Consider the following 23,232-nt stretch of genomic DNA (forward strand, 5'->3'; position numbering starts at 1 on the left):
GTTTGCTTTTTCAGTCCCTTCCTTTCAGGGACTTGGAATTAAGTGGTTACACAGAATCAGCTGTCAAACTTGGCCCTGTAGTCACATTTCCATGCCCAAGGAGGGAGGCACATTTCTAAAGAGGAGGAATATGAGAAACTTTCTTTACAGCTAATAAAACTAACGTGAGTTTATATTCAATAAAATCTCAGACCCGTATTGTTTTGTGCACCTCTCCTAATGACGGCAGTGGTCATGCTCTCCTCATATGGCATTTTCATTTCTAGACCATAGTCATCAGTGATCTGAATTTCTTCATAAAGGAAACAAATTGTATTGGGACAAATGGACTACATGTTTTAGTATATTTATAGACAAAAATTTAGGGGAGACCTAAATTTCCAGTGTCTAACTATGGGTATACCACACTTCACAGAATAGAACCTGAAAGATTACTCTTACCCAAATATCTATTTTACAATTTTTTTTTTACTGGAAAACAAAATGTGGATCACTGAAGAAAATTATCAAGAAATAACAACGCTGCAAGTAAAAAATTTCTCTTTCTATCAGTTTTCTACTGCCACAATAATGTGACATAATAAATCACCCCAAAACTCCAAGGCTTCAAACAATAAGCATCTGTTTCGCTCATAAGTCTCCAGGTCCGTGACTCTCGTGGGCTCAGCTGGGCTTGGCAGGCCAGCTCTGGCCTTGGGTTCACCCAGCTGTTGCTGCTGACGATGGCATCAGCCAGGACAGCTGGGGTGATCTGGGCTTTCCTCCACACATCTTACCTCGCAATTTCCTCCACATCCACATGGCTCACCTCCCAACGGGCTGGCCTGGGCATGTTCTCAGGGCAATTTCAGAGGAGCGAGAAGCAAGCTCAAACACACAAGTCTTCTTCCAGCCTCTGCCTGTGCCACCCGCCCTACTGGCATCTCACCACCCAAAACACGTTGCAAATCCAGCTCAGATCCAAGGGATGGGGGGATAGATTCTGCCCCTTGGGAAGAGCTGCAAAGCCATAGGACCAAAGGCATAGAGACAGCAAAGAGTGAAGAACGAAGGTCATTAACACAACTAATCTACCATAACCTTACATTGTTAAAATGACAACAACAGTAATAAACTAAAACAAGGCAATGCAGATTTTGGAGGTAATTGGGTTTAACACTCTAAAGTACTACAGAAAACGAAAAGATGACCCTAAATAAAGAGAACAACGCAGATGTTGCAAAATTAAGAGGTTTCCTTCAAAACCTTTCCTCAATATCCTACAGCAGGTTACTTTTTGATTTCTTAGCCCCTTTTTCCTAATGGCTAATGGAAGATACTTAAATTTAGAAAAGCTTATCTGAATAAGATAGGAAAGAAGACAAAGAAGCAAAACAGGACTAATGATGCCAACTTAATTATAATCCTTAAATCAAACCATAGAGTTATATATAACATATATATATATACATATATATATATATATATATATATATATATATATTTTTTATATTATATATAAGATATATCATAGAGCTATATAGAGTTATGTTTTATCTCTGGGTAAAAAAATATGAAAACTTTTCCCAAGGGCATTCGAATGGATCAAGTAGAAACTGAGATTCACATGGGGATATAAGGTACCGCATGGCAACTATAGTTAACAATTCTGTATTGTATATTTGAAAGTCATTCAGAGAGTAGATCTGAAAAGTTCTCATCACAAGAAAAAAACTGTGACTATGTGCGGTCGTAGATAACTAAATTCATTGTGGTTGATCATTTGCAACATGCTCATATATCAAATCGTCCTGTTGTGCACCTAAAACTAATACAATGTTATATGTCAATTATATCTCAATTAAAAAAAAAAGAAAAAATGTAGAACAAATGAAAATGTTGCTTCAGTGTTACATTTGAAGCATGTATTTGAAATAAATACTCTTCCTTCTGTCCCAAATACTTTTCCCTTCCTCACCACCTAGTTAACGCCCCCCTTCCTTAAATCTCTTAGTTGAAGGTTTACTAACTTGGTGAACCCATCCTGATCTTTGTAGTCAGGTAGAACCACTCTCCAATGCTTCTCATTGAGCCATGTACTTCTTCCAATAGTGATCATGATTTTATATTTGTTCATGAAATACTTGATTGTATATCCCCGTCACTAGACCATCAGGTCCATGGGGGAGAGGCCTTTCCTGGTTTTGTTCAGTTCTATCTTTGGACATAGCATAGTTGTTAGCATACAGGAGCTCTCAATATATATCCAATGAATAAAGTAATTGATACTAAACAATAAATGGCAGAGCATGTTTATGGGAAGGATGTGATAGTCTTGTGGGTAACAAAGCACATCCACGGCTGAGGAGACTGAAAAGGTTCTTCTTCATAGTTCATTTCTAAGTGAACCACATCCAAACTATATGTTTTAACATCCCTATGTTGAATGTTCAATACATGAGTGTTTCAGCAGACAGAAACAAGTGTGTTTTATGTTTTTATTAGTAAGAACCAGATAAAGTCAATGTCAGAGATCTATCAAATAAATGCAACTCCTGTCACAGGATAATCCTTTTACCAGCATTTTCAATAAAAGAGGAGGATGAAAGGAAAAATACATATTTCGTATGTGATTCATAATCTGCTGATGCAAAATCGAAGTCTTCTCTGAGGCACTCTGCAAGTGTCTGATATTTTCTGGAAATAATTTAGAATCACATGCATTTTCTTCTTACCACTTACTTGCTGGCAAGTATAGGACAGGATTCACCTACTGATGCCTTGCTTACCAGTGAATATGTTTTTGTTTTGTTTTGTTTGGGGTTATACCCCAAAATCACAAAGGGGATTCTCTTACTTATCCTGAAAAGCATGCCCCTAAGATTGGAGTTTTCTTGTTAAATTCATAATGGAATTTGAAATCGCTTCAAGAAAGAAACTTCAGGGCCTGTCATGGCCACATCTGGAATGGCGTGTGTCCCGTAGCATCAGAGCCGCAGATAAATACCTTATGTACAAGGATGCGTACTCTTCACACACTGGCTATCTTCAGCCCAGTGGGGTTCTTCAGTCATCACCCCCTTTAAAACTCTCAGAATATCAGGGGTGCCTGGGTGGCTCAGTCGGTTAAGTGTCCAACTTCAGTTCAGGTCACGATCACATGGTTCGTGAGTTTGAGCCCTGCGTCAGTCCCTGTGCTGACAGCTCGGAGCCTGGAGCCTGCTTCGGATTCTGTGTCTCCCTCTCTTTCTACCTCTCCCTGCTCATGCTGTCTCTGTCTCTCTCTCAAAAATAAATTAACATTAAAAAATTTTTAAAAACCTCCCAGAACATCAGAATTTATGACGCTAGATTAAATGCTACAATTCTCAAGACAAAACATTCAAATGGGGAAGAAAAGACCTTTTCACGGAAGACTCAGAAAACGTCACTGATAGCATTTTAAGACCAGACTTCAGAAGTATAGTCAACACGGAAGCAAAAGTGAGTTGAGGCATAAGGGTAGCCGGTCATTCACTTCAATTCTTCTTGGCTGCAACGTTACTGCCCTAAATAACTAACGTATCGAATCATTGCTTTTTCATTAGGATAAGTTCACAGATGCCTATGTAGAATTCAATGAGGAAAAAAAAAATGTCAAGATGGATTTTTTTTCTTTCATCTATACTTAAAATTATCCATTATGTAATTATGATGAAGGCACAGTGTTTGATATCTGGTAAATACTTAAGTAATTCAAAGTGAGCTTGAGATGTGAAAGAGAAAAAGAGACAGACAAATGGGAAAGGAAGGGAGGGAGGGATGAAGGAAAAGGGAAGTAAGAAGAGAAAAAGAAAAATTTGTGTATGTAATGCTTATACATTTCCCCCACTGAACACTGTTGTCTCAACAGCAACATCAAAATATTTCTGACATTATTTTCTATTGGCAATCTCTGTTGGACTGTCTCCTTTATCTAAAATATTGTGTTCCACTCAAGTTTTTGGTAAAAATATTACAATGTTTTGATAAACTATGTCTGCTGCCCTCTCCTACTTTAAGTCATCCAACTACTCTAAATCACATAGACTTGTGGTAGGTCCCAAAGTTGGAAATTACTGATATTTGGTTTATTAGCTCAAGAAATGGAGATTCAAGAAGATAGTGAGTAAATAAGAAAATGCATTAAAAGCCTAACATGGTGGAACAAATAAGATATTGTGGCACAAGAGAAGAAATTATCAAGTCCCTTGGGGAGGAGAATGGGGAGAAAATGGATGTGAATTCTTCACAAGAGAGATGACGTTTGATCGCGGTCCTTTAGAACCACTAGACATTCAGCAGACAGATGGTACCCGGGGAGCTGTACGAGAAAGACTTGGAGGTGGAGGGAATAAAATGCGAAAGCATGATAACCTGAAGTAGCAAGGTGCACCTAGTGACCAAAGATGGAAGCAGAAGCGGGATGCCAAAAAAAGGGAGCCAGAAGACAAATACCACATCAGGGAAGTCATTGGATGGTGCACATAGATGGTACTGATTTAGTATGTCACCAGGAAATTTGAAGTATGGAAATAAAGTAATATGGTTTTTTTTAAAAAAGACTTAACTACAAACAATGTAGAAGACAGACTTAGGGAAACCACAGGAAGAAAGATCAATGAGAAAATCCGAACAATGGTCCACGAGAGATGATGAACATGTGACATAGGGCAGCGGTGCTGGTACCAGAGAAGGACCGATGATTGAGAGACATTAGGGTGGAGAACCTATACTATCCAGTGGCCAGAGAGGTATGGGAGATTGGATAATGGCAGAAAGGGAAAAGTCTGGAATTATGGCCAGATTTTTTGGTATATATGGAAGCGGAAGAGCAAGCCTAGGGAGAAAGATAATAATTTTGGTTTTAAATGTGTTGGATTTTCCTGTGGGATATCTTGTTAGTTATTAATAGCAGGGAGCCAAAAAAAAAAAAAAAAAAAGAAGAGTGTAGAAAGCTAAGGAAGGAAGCCTGGAATGGAGATATCGATTTGCAGTCACCACAATCCAGGTAGCACTGGATGCAGTGGGCATGAAACAGGTTGCCATGGGAAGGCAGGGGGTTGAAGAGAGAGAGTGGCTAAGTGTAAACCCCGGGAAGTACCAACACCTAGTGGGGAAATAAAAGAGGAGATTATGGAAGTGAGAGAAAAAAAAACAACAAAAACAAAGTGCAAAAGGGGATCAGGAGAGAACGGTGTCCTAGATGTTAGCACAGGAAAGATTTTTGTGGAAAAGGTAGTGGTCACTAAGGAAGCTGCAGAATTTAGAAGATTAGCCTGAGGTAGTGCAGACATCATTATGTTGTTTGTTTTGAATTCTTACAAAATGCATTTAAAGACTGCTTCAGCATCTCAGTTGTTGGCCATTACGCTTGCCACCGTTGTTTGGATAAACTGAATGAAAATACTTTGAATCCAGGATGGTTTCTTATTCATATTTCTTTACGTAGAAACACCTCCCACAGAACATAGGAAAACACCACATAATGTCTGAATATAAATATTGCTGAAGTAATGAATAGACTATCGGGTTTTGGTAAACTCCCATCTTCATTGTGACAATGAACGTGTTTTTGAGTTCTATACACTCTTAATATGGAAGTGGCCCCATGTGTGCCTAAGAGAGAGAGAGCGTTTCCACGTTTGAAGACGGTAATTCATTCATTCTGTGGGAATCACATTCTATCATGCCCAGCAGGAGAAAGTACTCCTGACAGGCCCGGACGAGTTGAATTCGCTCAGCTTCCTCCCTTCTGATAACTTGCTTCAGCTGATCTATATTTTTGCCATTTCGAGTCAACCTCTTGCCTTTATCAGTTTGAGCTGCATTTCCAGTCTCCAATTTGCTACTTTGGCAGAGCGAAGGAGATTCTAAACTTGGCATTTATGCATTTTTTATCCACTCAAAATAATAAAAAAGGTAATTTCTCTTACCGTTTGTGTCATGTGAAAATAAAAAACCAATTGCATTGGTCACCAATCTTGCTAAGTCAGGCAGAGAGGAGTTTTCAGTGTTATTAAATGAAATCAAGATGTTATTTGTTCAAGTCTATATCCCTCAACCCGTGGCAAGTTAAGACTTATTGATTTCATGAAGGACTTAGGCCCGGGTAATATGAGAGAAAAGTGAAATCACAGGGTGGTCTGTTCTAGGCCTGTCCGCTGAGAACTGATCACAAATGCAACACCTCCCTTCCTACCCCCAATTCTCAATGAAGTCCACCATATGCAAAGTTTGGGAATATACCCCCACCAGAGTTATTGCGGGGATCGAGGAAAATGAAGCATGCTGATGTGCTTACACATTGTAATGCATGATAAAATGCCATCCAGTGCTAGCTTGCCCAAACGTACCACCTCCAAATGCAGCTCAGTGCAGAACTAGAGCCTGGGCTAAGAGGGGACAGGGCAAGTGGACTGAGGCAAGCTAAGCGGACAAATGGGAGCAGACACTCAGAGGGCCAAAGGGTATGATCACCAACAGGTGGAAAGTTAGGCAAGCCCGATACGAAATCAAGGAATAGGGAGAGTAGTTTCTGGTGGGCACGCCCCGTGGAGACTCACGGACATCGAAGTCAGAGTAAAATCTGGTACCCTTGAAAAGCAGTGTCTTTAAATCTTTATTAAAAATCTATTTAGAGGCTCCTGGGTGGCTCAGATGCTTGAGTGTCCGATTCTTGATTTTTGGCTCGGGTCATGATCCCAGAGTCGCGGGATCGAGCCCCTTGTTGGGCTCCGCCCCGGGGCATGGGGCCTGCTTAACAGTCTCTCTCTCCCTTCCTCTGCCCCTCCCCGCCCCCACTGCAGGCACATGCGCCTGCATGGGATCCCTCTCTCTCTTTCTCTAAAATAAAAAAATAAAAAGAATCTATTTAGAGGACTAGAAGGAACTAATTTTCTATCAACAAAAATATTTAATCTTCAACACAAGAGAATCATTACATGCACCTCATGTAAAATAACATTTTATTAGGAATTACCCTAGAACTATGATTTTGTGCAACAAACATTTGAAGGGTTCGTAAATGGCTAAATGCAAATAATAAAGAAATCACTTATGCATGACAGATTGCAGCAAGTTCGGTCGTTGGGTTCTGGAATTTCACATGCTACCCGGTGCCAGTTAGAGGCTGGTCTCAGGGCAGGTGGGATTACTACGTGTGACTCTTACTAGCACCTCAAAAAATTATTTGACATCGTTAGGTATGGCCAGATGAAAAGTTTTCAAAACATTTTTATTAGTGGCTTTTTTTTTCTAATGACATTTCAGTGGTTATCTAAAAGTCACATGTGAACACTTCCGTGTAGTGACATCAAATTTCCAATGAACACGGTGGTGCTTAGCACCCCTGAGAGACCACTGCCTCATCCAGTGGCCTGTCCGGGGTGGACTTCCATGCAAGTCAGCCATTAAGACTGGGCAGAGATAGGAAGCCAAGATCGCAGAATAACAGGCCCCAGAAATCCACGAGTGGCCTTTGGTATATTGAAGAAAACTGTTACCAGATGTGGCCAACACACCCTAATTATTCTCACCAGTGAGTCATGCCCTTGTATAATCCTCTTTCCCTGAATCTTGGCTGAACCTGTGCCTTGCTTCCAACTAACAGAATATGGCAAATGTGACAGGATACCATTCCCATGATTAGGGTACATTATATAAGACGGTCTAAATAGACTGGAGCAAGAGACTCCCCTTGCTGGCTTTAAAGTCAGCTGTCATGATGACAGAAGGCCTACAGGGAGCGTCAGCTGGCAAAGAACAAATACCCTTTAGATGCTGAGAGTTGCCCCCAGCCAAGACAGCCTGTAGGAACACTGATCTCAGCCCCACAACGGCAAGGAGATGCATTCTGCCAACAACCTGATAGAGCTTAAAAGTGGATCTTTCCCCAGTTGAGTCCCCGATGAGAACACAGTCCTGGCCAACACCTAGGTTGCAGCCTGATAAGACCCTGAAGCAGAGAGCACAGCTAAGGTATGCCTGGACCCCTGACTTACTGAAAGCCTGAGATAACAAATATGTATATTGCTTTAAGCTGCTAACTCGGTAAATGGTAATGTGTTACACAGCACAGAGAACTAATGCACCAGGTAGCAAGGTTCAGCTAATTGCCAGCACCTCATTCAGTGGTAGGCGTACAGAACATTCCAGAATAAGAAAGTTTCCAGGGCTAGACAAGAGAAAACCAACAATTGGCAGGACACCAAAACACTAATGTAGGCTAATTCATGTGTTTGGGGATGTCTGTACCTGGGGGATGAGGCAGACATCCCATGAAAAGAACTAAGCACGAAGTGAGAGCCTACGAACAACCAAGGTGGAGGTGTTAGAGTTTGGGGGTGGGGTGGTGCTGAGTTTGCAAACGAGGGGTCTACTTATGGGGGGATTACCATAGTCAAATCTGAGAATTGAGTGGGGCGCTCTCACACTTTTTTTTGAGGTGGGACCAAGAACTGCCAGCCCAAAACAACTGTGAGTGGCTGAAATTTACCAGCAGCTATACACTTCTGTTGCAAAGCATACTACTCTTCATGTTCATTAATTATAGAACCAGAGAATAAAATAACCACCAGATTAGATTCCTTAATGAGGGCTGGGATTCGCTGGTAATGAGGGACCGTCTCACCAAATCCAGGGTAAAAGCCACCAAGAAGAATGTGAGATAGCAAACCCAAACTCTGACTATTTCAGAAATTGAACAGTGGCTTTCTTTTCTCTCAAACAAGCATGATCTTTAGGGTTCGAAATGGATTAAGACCCTAGCTCCTGTCTTTTTTAACTTTCTGATTTAACTTGCTCTCTAAGCCTCAGTCTACTCATTTGGAAACTAGCTGTTCTCCCGATTATCAGAGGACTAAAGAGGTGACAGAAATGAAACAATGAAATGATTTCAGTAGTCTTCACCAAAGCACAAAGCATAAGCCGAAGTCTTAGAAAAGTCCACCAGCAGAGAAAGTGTAAAGCTTTGCCTTGGAGTCAGCCTGTGTGGAGTTGAATCCCTGGCTCAGGACTTTCTTCTTTCTCTTTGGGACCTTTTGCTAGTTACTCAACCCTGAGCATCCCTTTACTCATCAAAAAGGCATGAACATAATACCTACTTTACTATCCTAGGCAAATATTAAGTGACATAATATATGTAAAGTGTCTGATACTTCCTCACATAGTAAGTTGTTGCACTGCCTCGTTAAGACTGCTCCAATCTGGGGGGCACCTGGGTGGCTCGGTTGGTCGAGTGACTGACTTCAGCTCAGGTCGTATCTCACGATTTGTGGGTTCGAGCCCCGTGTTGGGCTCTGTGCTGACAGCTCGGAGCCTGGAGCCTGCTTCGGATCCTGTGTCTCCCTCTCTCTCTGCTCCTCCCCAACTCGCACTCTTTGTCTCTCTCTCAAAAATAAATAAACATTAAAAAAAAAAAGATGGCTCCAATGTGGGGCTAGCTGGCATTCTGTGGTTGGGTGTGACCGCTCCCCACGTGCCCTGTTCCCCTGTTTCTGTTGCTCTTGATACTTCTAATTAGAATCATGAATGGCCTATAGTGTTCTTATTATACACGTCTGTTAATACAACGAGAATTTCCAGGGCAAAGCTCTTCAGGAAGTGCCAGCCGCCTTGAAAGGAATGTCAATTTGCAGACTGAGGAAGAATTGGGGTGCAGACCATGGGCTTACTCTCTGCCTCTCTTACTTACTTACTCTGCTTCTCTTCATCACCAAATGTGTGTGCAGATATGCTTTTCACTGTTTCACATGACACCTTTTAGGCCAATAAAAGGGGTGATTTACTGAAAAACATTAGCTTGGGTTGTCATCCTACATCACTTCAGCACCAAATATAGAGGGTAGCGCCGCATGCCCGGAATCATGCCACAGGCCTTCCCAGCTCCATTTAACTCCTATGTCACGGCAGGCAAAGCACATTAGAAGGGTGAGATATTTATACTCTAAGTTAGATGTCTATGCCATAAAAGTGATGCATGTAAGATCAATGTAACTGTAATTTAGCAATATAGCATGGGCTTGGGAAACTTTTCATGAATGTAAATGTGAATTTAATAGGCCAAGATGGTTACTTCAGAAAAGGACACTTCAATTGCTTTGGAAGGTTCTGGAAGACTTGTGGAAAACAAGCTGATATTTGGCTGGCTGGAGTCATATGGAGTCAAATGGAGCCATTTAAGTCACCTTAAAAAGGGTTATTGAAAAGCAGTACTACTATCTCCTGGCCTCTATTGAACAATAGAACCAAAATATCTCACATACCCTGATTTGTCTGTTCTACTTAAGTGGATCCTATGTGGGAAAATATTCTACAATTTCCCTTAGCAACACTTTCTCGTATCTCAGAAAGATCCATACACAAGAAGTTGATAACAACAGCTATGTGTAGACAGTTTTCCATGGGGTGCTGTTTTAGAGACACAGACGTGCCCAGTCACTGACAGCCCCACTGTCCAGGGTAATGGTCAACACTTTGATTCTCATTCATTAGGGCCTAGGTACTACTCTAAGCTCTTTGCAGGTACGAACGCATTTAATCCTCACATAATCCTCCTATGGGGGAGCTGTTAGTATCATCATCTTCATTTTACATCTGAGGGAATGAGGGCACACAGATAGGAAATAACCTGTCCAAGGTCACACAGCCCATTAGCAGCAAAGTCAGTACCAAATCAAGTTGTGTGGTTCCAACTTCATGCTCTTAACCATCAGGCTGTACGGTAGATTAGGTGTTAGAGGGACAAAATTTGAACCTCCACTTCATCACTAGTTAGCTATGTGACAAATTAGTAACATCACTACTTCCTCATTTATATTAGGAATAATAACCCCCGAGTGGCGAGGTTGGCAAAATGACATATATTTGCACAAAGTCTCCTTGCCCACTGGCTCACTCATCATGGGTGCTCAACAAATATTATTTGCATGCGTACTTGTGTGTATGTTTTAATTTGAGGGACAGAGAGCACGGGCTGCGGACAGGGGCAGAGCAGGAGAGAAAGAGAGAGAGAGGGTCTTAAGCAGACTCCACACTCAGTGTAGAGCCCGCCATGCGGCTCAATCCTACGACCCTGGGACCATGACCTGAGCTGAAACCAAGAGTCGACACTCAACTGACTGAGCCACCCAAGTGCCCCTCAACAAATATTATTTGTATGTAAATTTAATTCCATCAGATTTTCCATCAGGACCCCTATTAGCCTACAAATAGATTACTGGGATGTGTGATGCTTTTAGCCCCAGCCCCCATTAATACCTGCGCATAATTTAGTTTGATTAACTGCAGCCAAGAACAAAGTGTTGTGGGGCACTGAAAACAAAGACAAGCCTATCTGGGTGGACTTTGTGTACAGAGTCAATCAGAGGGCACCGGGCACTGCTGAGCAGGACAGGCCCAGGCTGGTGACCATGGAGCTGTCTGGGCAGAGGTCACTGTGAGCTATGCGGGGGTGACAAGAGAGAAGAAGGGCTAACAGGAGTACGGAAAGGCCTGAGCATGTCTTCCTAGGGCGGGACCTTCTTTGATGTCTGCAGTTTATACCATGGCTCACTGCCAGGACTGGGTTGGAAGTATTCAGCATCATGCCAGCAATGGAAATGCCACAAAAGATTTCTCTTGTGTCCTCCGACAGGCATTAACGATGACGATATAGTTGCACTAGCTGAGTACCTCTCCCGATTTTCCTTGGTGGCATACAAAGGGAGTGTCAGAGAGCAGGTACTCAATCGTCAGTACCCCCAATTGAGCTCTGTGTGGGCTTAGCAGCTGCACCTGGGGAGACACTGCTGCATCATACCCCCCCCGGGCACTGAGCAGAGGTAAAGCTCCAGCAAACAGAGTGAACTTGTTAGGATGAAGATCACAGGTCCCATCCAGTCTCCCATGGTGGCCATGTTGGGCAATTCCACACTGTGCTGCACAGAGGTGTAATCAAGGCACCTTGGGCCACACATTTTTCCTACAAGACTCCATTAGAAAGTGACAAACCACTGGGGCGCCTGGGTGGCTCAGTTGGCTAAGCGTCCAACTTTGGCTCAGGTCGTGATCTTGAGGTTCATGAGTTTGAGCCTCGTGTCGGGCTCTGTGCTGGACGCTCAGAGCCTGGAGCCTGCTTCGGATTCTGTGTCTTCCTCTCTCTCTCTACCGCTTGCTGCTCACACTCTGTCTCCCTCTCTTTCTCTCTCTCTCTCAAAAATAAATTAAGATTAAAAATTTTTTTTTAAATAAAAAAAAAAAGAAAGCGACAAACCACAGGGAATGGACTTACCCACCACCCAATGAGCCCCACAGAGAGCCAGTACATTTTCTTTTTATTCAAGTTAGTTAACATACAGTGTAGTCTTGGCTGCAGGAGTAGAACCCAGTGAATCACCTCTTACATACAACACCAGTGCTCAACCAGAAAAGTGCCCTCCTTAATGTCCATTACCCATTTAGCCCATCCTCCCACCCCCATCAACCCTCAGTTTGCTCTCTGTATTTAAGGGCTTCTGATGGTGTGCCTCCCTCTCTGGCTTGATCTTATTTTTTCTTCCCTTCCCCTGTGTTCATCTGCTGAGTTTCCCAAATTCCACATATGAGTAAAATCACATGCTACCTGTCTTTCTCTGACTGAGTTATTTTGCTTAGCATAATACCCTCTAGTTCCAACCATGTTGTTGCAAATGGCAAGATTTCATTCTTTTTCATCTCTCAGTAGTATTCTATTATATATATGTCCCACATCTTCTTTATCCGTTCATCAGTCAATGGACATTTGGACTCTTTCCATAATTTGGCTATTGTTGATAGAGCTGCTATAAACATTGGGGTGCATGTGCCTCTTCAAATTAGTACTTTTGTATCCTTTGGATAAATTCCTAGTATTGCAATTGCTGGGTCGTAGGGTAGTTCTATTTACATATCTATCTCCATATCTATTTCCCATATCAGGAAAGTAAAAGATTTTTCCAGACATTCTCTGGTACCTCCATCCGGGGTCAGAGCTGTGTCACATGACCTAAACCCCACTACAAGCAAGATCTAGACAGTATTTAGCTGTTCCATGACCATAGCGGAAATAAGAGAGACGCGGTCGGAGACAGACATTGTGCAAGCTAACCCACACAGTTTGCAAGGTACAGACGATCATCATCCACATGACATAGCTAAGGAAACTGGGCCTGAACAGGTTAAGCAGCTTGCACAAGATCTCACAGCTTACAAATGGTAAGGCCAGCATTGACCTCAAGCACCCTCCGTCCAGTATACGTACGCTTAGCATTACACTTTACTGAGTCTCTAAATGAGCTCTTCAAGTAATTCTCTCTCAGAGCACCCTGTAACTTTCCCTGATGGTCCTAATCATCATTCACAATTATATATTTATTCGGGGTAATTATTTGCTTAATGTCTGCCTGCCCAATTACAGGGGAATCTCTGTGAGAGCCAAACATGTTTTATTTTGTTTGTTTCGTTTACTGTGCATATGCAGCATTGTGCATGTTTTCTTACATATAGCCAGTCAATATGAATGGAATGAATGAATGACTTCAAATGATATGTAATTTCATGCTAATGCCGTGCTAATCAAGGGCTTGTGAAGTTCAGAGCAGAGGGGCAGCCATGAACTGAGTAGAGGGCAGGGAAGACTCCAAGGCCGTTGTCAGGCTGGGCCCTGGAGGGATGGATTTGGTTTTGAGCAACTGGAAGCGAGATGAGGAAGCCCAAACTAAGTAGAGACAAGTGTGTAAAACAGAAAATCAACTTGATGAAACTACAGGGTGTACGTTGAGAAATAGGTACAAATCAAGGGAGTGGACACTTGAGGAGGGGCCTTGAAAAGGGGCAGAGATTTCAATACTAATAACAAGACTGGGAGTTTTGTGAATGTCAGAAAAATCCTAATAGTGATTGCTCTGATAGTTTTATGTAGGTTTGATTGGAGGCCCTAAAAAGCTATTTTAGTAGCTTGCGCATCAGGGAACAGGGAGAAGGCCAGACCAGACCACAGCGTAGGGAATGGACAGTGAAGATAGAGAAGTGATCGCGCAAAGGTGGCCACTGCTAGAACTTGAGTCTTTGAAGGACGATGTGGACAGATGTGGAGAAATAGACTTAAAGCAACTCCCAAGTGTTTTGAGATGGTTAAACGGGAGCACAAGTTACAAATTTGAATAAGGAGCTGATTTTTTCTTGTTTTTTAACGTATATTTTTGAGAGACAGAGCACAAGCAGGGGAGGGGCAGAGACTGAGGCAGAGACACAGAATCCAAAGCAGGCTCCAGGCTCTGAGCTGTCGGCACGAGCCCGACGCGGGGCTCGAACCCACGAGCTGAGAGGTCATGACCTGAGCTGAAGCTGATCACTTATCCAACTGAGCCACCAGGCACCCCTGGATAAGGAGGTTCTTAAGGAAGAAAGGTTATGAAGCCAAGTTTGGAGTTTGAGGAAAGTCAAAATTATCCAAGCAAATGTGCACGGCGAAAGAAACGATCAACAAAACTAAAAGGCAACCGATGGAATGGGAGAAGGTATCTGCAAATATCCGATAAAGATCTAGTATCCAAACTATATGAAGAACTTGTAAAAGCCAACACCTAAGAAACAAATAATCCAATTTAAAAAAATGAACAGAAAACATGAATAGACATTTTTCCAAAGAAGACATACAGATGGCCAACAGCCACATGCAAAGATGTTCCATATCACTTATCATCAGGGAAATGCATATCAAAACTACAATAAGCTATCCCCTCCCACCTCTCAGAATGGCTAAAATCAACAATACAACAGGTGTTGGCAAGGATGTGGAGAAAGGGGAACCCTCTTGCACTGTCGGTGGGAATGCAAACTAGTGCAGCCACTCTGGAAAACAGTACGAGGGTTCCCCAAAAAGTTAAAAACAGAACTACTCCATGATCCACAATCACACTACTATTTACCCAAAGAATACAAAAATACTGATTCAAAGAGATACATGCACCCCGATGTTTGTAACAGCATTATCTAGAATAGCCAAATTATGGAAACAACCCAGGTGTTCACTCACTGATGAATGGATAAAGATGTGAGACACACACACACACACACACACACACACACACACACACACACGTACATAAGTACAGTGGAATATTACTCAGCCATGAAAAGAAATGAAATCTTGTCATTTGCAGTGACCTTGATGGAGCTATAGAGTATAATGCTAAGCAAAACAAGTCAGTTAGAGAAAGACAAATCTCATATGATTTGACTCATGTGTGGAATTTAAGAAACAAAACAAATGAGTACAGGGGGAAAAAAGAGAAAGAAGCAAACCAAGACACAGACTCTTAACTCTAGAGAACAAACTGATGGTTACCAGGAGGGAGGTGGGTGGGGGATGGGTGAAATAGGGCACTTGTGATGAGCACCGGGTGATGTGCGGACGTGTGGAATCACTATATTGTACACCTGAAACTAATATTACACTGTAAGTTAACTAACTGGAATTTAAATAAAAACTTTAAAAAATACCCCGGCAAAAATGCCCACAGGGAGTTGGAAATAGATGATAAAAAATGGTGTGTGTGTGGCAGTTGGGGGGGTGGGGGGAGACTCTGTGCAGCTCTCCAATTTCTCCTTTCCCTTGCCTCTGTGACCAGCAATGTCAACATGAGTCTCTGAATAACCATGAAACAGAACTCCTCCCCAGTCTCACAAATCAACCCATAGAGGACATGTGCTATGAACAAGAAATAAGCCCTTATTGTGTTCACCCACGAGGGTTCAGACTTAACATTTAATGGTAACACACCCTAGCCTATCCTAACACAAACAGGTCCATAGCTTGGACTGAGGCGAAAGGTGAAATCCAAGATGCAAAGAACATGAAGGAGTGAAAGGCTTCGCAAGCATTGTGAATACAGAGGAAGAAGGTGCCTTTAGGGTAAAGTGAGACTACAGTTCCCTCAAACAAGGAGTGAATGATGAGCTCCAAACTTGATTCACCTTTGGTGTTTCTTATCAGCATTGATAAGGCATCTTTGCAGAGAATGCACTTGAGGGAAAAGTTAATTAATGATCACTCATGTTAAAGGTTTGTAAATGAAAATGTGAAATCCTCCACATGAACGTGAAAAACAAATATGCACAAACAATTTAAAAGCTAGTCAATAAAATAAAATAAAATAAAATACAATACAATAAAATAAAATAAAATAAATAAAATGACTACTTCCTTCAGCAGCTGATGCAATCTTCATGATTTTTCCCTGCAATTGGTGTTTCTCTATTCCATTCTGAGTATATACTGTTAGTATTGTGTCTTACCAGTGATCAGCAAGTACTTGAATGAAGGCATGAGAAAATGCATATATAAAAGAATGAAACATATACGGAAGTGACTATAATTATTATCTAAAAGCCTATTCAGGGATTGATGTATGTCTTTCATTTATCCAGGGAGCAAAGATCTACAATATCTGTTTTCTAGCTTAAGTTTAGCAAGAAAAGTGTGTAAAAGATGCACTTAGTGCATGATTAGGATGTTAAGGTAATTTCACAACTTATGTTAATTATCTAACAACGTAATGAGTTTTTGACCCATCTAATTGTGACAAGAAAAGATTGAATTTAAATTGACTCAGTAATCGACTACAAGGGAAAAAGGTTAGAGAAATGAAGGTTAGTGAGTCTAGGTATTTACAATTTTATTATGGTGAATGATTTTTAATATTTAGTAAATATTTTATAAGAGTAAAATAAAAAAAAGGTTTAGAAGAATTATGTGTGCTGTCACAAAGAGTTGGAATAAAGTAGGAGGAGAAAAATCATTCTCTCTGGATATCAGGGAGAATTTGCTGGCAGTGGGAGATGTCGGACTGAGAAAGTGCGTGAACTGAGTTATAATATTAGGCTGGACAAAGAATTAAAACATCCATCACTGAAAATCATCCTTCACCTAGAGGGATACAGATAAGCCAACATAACAAATAACAGTGCTTTATACTGCCTGAGTACTAGGTGGGTCGCCAAGGCAAGATCAACTACTTGTAGTTATATCACTCATGTGATAATGAAGACACAGGATTGACATAAATAGCAAAATTACCATAAACCTTAAAAAACAAAATACATATTCTTTATGTCTACATGTCTGTGGGTTTGTGTCTATTCTTTGCTTCCTACCCACATTTCTTCCTGGCATACAAAAATCAGATTTCCAACAAGGAAGCAAAGCACTGAATATATTCATCAATTACGATGGAACGAGATCTGTGAGTTACAGAATACCACACACGATGGGATCCTCTGGCAATTTCTGTCGAAGACGGATGAAATGAGCTCACCATTCTGATGAGCTGCCCCTCCCCCTGTTTACCTATTTCATCAATTCTACAAAAATGTATTAAATGCTTACTATATGCTAAGCATTGTTCTAGAAACCGGATGGTCTCTGCTCGTCTCGGAACATATTGTCTAGTAGCTGATGGGGTAGGAATGAAATATCTATTGCTAAATTATAATGTTCTATTCATTTGTCCATCTTCTGCATTGAAGGGAGACATTTTTGGGTGAGAACAGTGCCTCATTTATCTTGACCTTCCCAGAAACTCGCAGAGTGCATAACCCCTAATACAAGCAGCAGAAACTACTTGGAATGACTTAAGAGAATAAAAGAAAAATGAAGGAAGGAAGTGCGTCAGAAAGGGAAGAATATTGATGATGAAGTTAAGTGATTTTGGTTAAATATTTCATTCTCAGCTGCAATCTGATAATCTCTCACATGGAGGAATCAGGTAGCATTTGCATGCCTAGTATTTCCCACATGCAAACAGTAATAATCATTCCTAGTCATGGGTATACAGGGTTAATTCAAAAAAGCAAAGCACTCTAGGTGAAAAACACTGATTTCTACATGAGCTCATTTTCCACTGAGACATAATGCAGATATCAGTGTTGGGTAGACCCAGGAGACAGTAGACAGAGACACTCTTATAAAGAAACAGAAGCTAACGTCCTCCTCCACAAGCCTGGGAATATGGTCTTACATGAACCTGTGGCCCCCTGACCTAAGGAAGGTAGAGTGAGTCCTCAGCCATTTCCTTGACTCCTACCTCAGAAAAAAATGGGACCTTGGCCAAGCTCTACCCAAAGCAGTCACAGAGAGGTTGTTTGTTTCAAATCCACTGAAATATAATTATAAATTCAACCGTAACATTTCTTCAACTTTGACCTAAAACATTGATTTGTATTTCTAAAATTACACTGTGATCTGTATTTACTACATGTCTAATGACATCTTATGTATTGAACATGCAGTGCTAATTTGAGAACCACATCCTCATCCTGCTCAAGCATCCAAAAGCTACTGCTGCCTCAGAGGAAAAAGCAGCCTCTAGGAAATCAATGAAGAAAGCCATACAAGATCATTTGGTCCAGTCCACTGCACTAAGCACGTAAATAACGAACCCATCCAAGACAAAATATTTTTGGCAAAAGCTAATTGATATCAACCTCCTGATATATTGATGAAAATGAGTGCCTACTATGAGTCAAGGCCCAGGCACTTTCCATATTATCTCATTTAACCCTCAAAACGATCTTCTAGGTACAATTTTTAAGCTCCGTTTTATTGATGAAAATGTAGTACAGATAAATCAACTGGGACTCTGGGTAACTTAATCTGAAACTGGGTGACTGAAAGCATTTGTGGTCAGGGTAGAAGAATCAAACTGGGGGAAGAATGGAGGAGAACTGCAGAGAGGATGGTGACTCTAGACTCCAAATGCTCTTCACTTGACTCCCAGCTCTAGCAGAGCATCACACACAAAAAAATTCCCTGACCCTGCACCTGGTGTCATTTCCTCAAATGTCAGAGCCCTGGTGAGGACCTGTGCTTAGGTCAAGAGTCTCTGTATTAGTTGGCAGGAGCCAGGAAAAGATGTATCTATTCGGCCCACTGGGATCCACTTTGGGCTTCCTTAGCGGGGAATAGTCTTCTTTTCTTGAAATAATCTTCAGCTTTCCCCCCGAATGGGAAACCAATTTGGAGTGTAGGTGTCACCTACACCACCCTCAGTAGCATCCAGGCATGAATATCACTGCCCTACGCTTTCCAGTCCTACGAACACAAACGTCTAAGGCACTACTGCTGGAACCCCTCCATTATATGGATTCTGATCCACAGAGCACAAGGTCACCCTAAAAGACCTTAGAAGTGTGGCTAACAACAGAAATAAAGCTCCAACCACCTGTTTGTAACCTACAACCATTCTTCCAAATGAATTCATTGAGATTAATAACTTTTCTCTCATTCTCCCTGGATCTTTTCTGTTCTTCAACCAAACAGTAATTTCTCAGGGATAAATGACAATATCGCTTCTACTTGCTTATCTCCATATTAGTGAATTACTTCTAACCTTAATGAATGATTCTCTAGCAAATTAATTATTCATTTTTTAAATATTTCATGTTCCCCACTCTATAGATTTATTATTAGCTGTTGGAACTTATAAATGTTAACATGGGATGATGCCATCATCCAGCTTCATCCATAATAGATTATTTTATTTTTTTAATGATTTTTTTTGTGCTATTGATTGTAAATGGCTTCAACCTGAAGGGCCTTAAGCTTTTTCCATTAAAAATGAAAGTAAGCAAAGGCTCAATGTGGAATAACACTTTTAAAATCTCTTCATGCCTGACTGTACCCGGATGATCTTAATGAAGCGAAGCTGATGTTACTGCCTCATCTACAGTAGAAAATGGTCCAAAGGATGAACTTGCAGATAGTCTATGAAAAATCCTTCTAAATAATTCTAAGAGTCAGCAATTAGGAATAACGATGTAAAATGAAAAATGCCAAGTGCTAAAATCATCTTCATCGTGAAATCACTGTGTGACTCTGCTAAAATGAATCTACGCTGCAAGTCAAATCTAAAAAGAAACGGTATCATATAGTGAGAAAAAGAGCAGACAACTGCATGGTAAGTCATTATGTGTTAAGTGCCTTGAAATAAAGGAGCATAATAAAAGTAAAGCATGTTGACCAGGGGAAAGAATAAAATCTTGGTAGCTGTGAAGAGAAAAATCAGTGCCATTTATGATTAGATATTTCACTGTGACAAAAGGTTGACTAGCTTTTCAGCCAGAAAAGCTAGTCATTCACCTACAGTGTAGGTCTTTGTTCCATTTTACTTTTATTATGTATGCCTTTTTTAAAAGGGGATATCAGGTAGTAAGTTTAAATTCAGCCGGTACAAGTTCCTTTCTCTTATTCATTAAAGCATCAAACATTTATGGAGCAGAGCTTTATGTGAAAGCACAGGGGTAACCCGTGAGGGAGGTGTCAATATGGCAGTCTATGCTTTCAGAGCGCTTATGGTCCATGAATAGAAATACAATATGTAAATAATTATATAAGTAGTAAAGCTGTAACAGCAATATTAAATATATGGGTAAGTCCTAAGGAAGTTTAGAGAAGAAAAGATTTTAATTCTGATGAGGGTTTCATTTTGATTTTTAAATTAACATCAAATTCTATATTGTATTGTGAATTGATATTCGCTCTCCTATGGAAGTGATTTGGATCTGGGTTATGCATTAACTCACAACTATAAAGCGCCAAAAATGATCAATCTGAGGAAACGGAAAATCACATAAATTTTAAGGGTCTTAAAAACAATTCTCAAGGGTGAAATCTTGTCCTACAACCCCTGTATTATGACTTCACACAACCACTTTATGGCATGTAAATCTTAGGAACTATAAGAGAAGGTTATAAATTGCTTGATCCCATAAGATAGCCAGGTGTCCTTGGGTAGACCTTTCTATGTTTCAGTTTCTCAAGTGTAACGTAAGGGGGTTAAGCTCAGAATCTCTACGATCCTTTCAAGGTCTAATATCCTGAGATTCTAAGACTTTTCACATGGGCCATTTTTCATATGACCAATTTTCATCCCAAGAATAAACGTTGTTAGGTTACCAGTTCTACATAAAGGGACTACATAGAAGTAATTGGATCCCCAAGGAAAAGCAATGCCCTATGTACATCCCACGCCTCATAAATAGTCTACTATGAGCATGTGTGGATCTTATGCAAAGTAATGAAAAACTTGAAATCTCCTTATTTGCCCTGAAACAGTATTATTTTCTCTTAGTGGAGATATACAGGGTATGCTCATTTGCAGGCTGTTGACACAGAATAAAGAACGTAATCTTAAAAACACACCAGTTCTTGATGAAAATGGTACTTGCACACAAGGGCTGGATGGGTATCGAGAAAGATAGTGGGATGGTCAAATAAATTTTAATAATAGGAACTCTAACATGAAATTTAAGTTGTTTATGTGATTTTCTTCATCCTGCGTCTCCACCAAATGCTCAAACTAGCTGCAAATTCTATGTATTTGTTCTTTTTTTTCTTTTCTATTTGATGTGAAAATCACAGACAGAGCTAAACCTCACATTGAGTTTACGATGGGCAACAACAAAGTACAATACACAGAGTATCCAGATACTCTTTTGATAACACTCACCATCTTCTGTTTTCTGTTACGTAGAATCTTTGTTCCCTTACATGGCAAATTATTAAAAGGAGGAATCCATGCCTGATTTATCTTATGTCTGTCACTATGTCTCTAGCATTGGAACTTCTCAGACAGTAGGTGCCCAATAAGGATTTCCTGGATGATTCATTAGTCATATCTAAGCAAAAGAAAAGCAATGAATCCCCGCGGTGACAAGCCAATCTAAATATGGAATACTCATGAATCTGTCCCTAGAGGTCTTAATCTCTGGGTTATCTTCAGCTATTTTGATGCAGTTGAAATTAGTTTTTCTGTTTATGTTTGGTTGTATGTTTATCAGACCTGCCTATCAGACACTGAAACTTTAACACTGAAACACATACCTTAAGGTATGGGGTGTTCCTTCCATGTAACTCAACCTTGTTGGAATGGACACTAAATAGAAGGACTTTGGATGGTGTGCAATACTGGTGATCTCTAGAATAATGATGCCACTTGTCTGAATAATTAATGCAATTAATGACATACTAATTTTCACTCTTTCCCTGTTTCCTCTATACTCCTGATGACACAGAACGTGTTCCTTTCATTTAAAAGGAATGGGTATGAAAACAATTTTGCCTTTAGTATAAAATTAAAGGTTAATGAACTTTTTAAAAGCTATATTACATACAAGGAAAAAACATCACTAGTGACTTGACACGTTGGCAGCGAAACTTTAAATCACACTTTGAACTTTTTTGTGTTCCACTTGATAGTAATTTAAGGGTGCTGGGGGGAAGCACAACAGCACATGTTCCTCCCAGTTTAGATTATATATCAGCAAGAACATGTCTGAAAATCTCATCATCATTTCTCAGGGGACAGAAAACAAGCATCATATATTCACTCTGTGATTCCCCTAGATCCTAGTGAAGTCATCCTTCTTCCTCTGAATTAGTTTATCCATTGTCCCCTGGGACAACCAACAGTTTCATGGCAAAGAACTTTTTATTCCTTGGTCCTTGAGATGATTACATTAATGGTGAAGAAGAACATCATTAGCAGAGAAGTTAGAGAAAGTTGGGCTTCATAATCAATTGATTAACAAATCTTACTTGCCTTATCTATGTAGTGAGAAAAGAGAAGGGAAGGAAATGTCCTTGGGATTTGTCCTGAGCATCCAGATCATAAATTTTTCTCTTTTTCCCAAGTGTGGGACAACAGAGGAAGGTGGCAGATGGAGATCTGTCTAAGCATTTAATTGGGAGACGGGTAAGCAGAGTCATGACTGTAAAATTCCTGACAATCCCCTTCTGGTTAAGGGTAGAGATCTAGGTAGATGGCTCTTTTCTTTAATCAAACATCTATGGCGTGATGCTGCTGTGAGAAAGGTTAAAAAAAAAAAAAAAGGCTGACGGGAGTGGGTGGTGTTAAACTGTTTTGCCAAATAAAGTAGTTGGCTTACAATTTTAAGATGGCAGTTTATCAATACCTCTCCTTCCTTCTCTCCCATGTTTGATTAGGTAACATCAAGACCTCCAGAGTTAACATATATAACAAAAGATTCTGAATGGCAGTTAAAGGGAACAAGGGTGAATAGGACATAAAAAGAAGGTGCCCAGAGCTGTGACCTCAAAAAAGAGTGTACGGGGCACAGATTTCATCCTAGATGGCATGCTATGAAGGATCAAAACAAAACTCTCTTAGAGCAAAAGACTAAAGTACGAGTGGTGTCTACAGATGCACCTCAGAACCC

This window comes from Herpailurus yagouaroundi, unplaced genomic scaffold (genome assembly GCF_014898765.1).
Source record: "Herpailurus yagouaroundi ecotype Mexico unplaced genomic scaffold, PumYag 250, whole genome shotgun sequence".
Taxonomy (NCBI): Eukaryota; Metazoa; Chordata; class Mammalia; order Carnivora; family Felidae; genus Herpailurus; species Herpailurus yagouaroundi.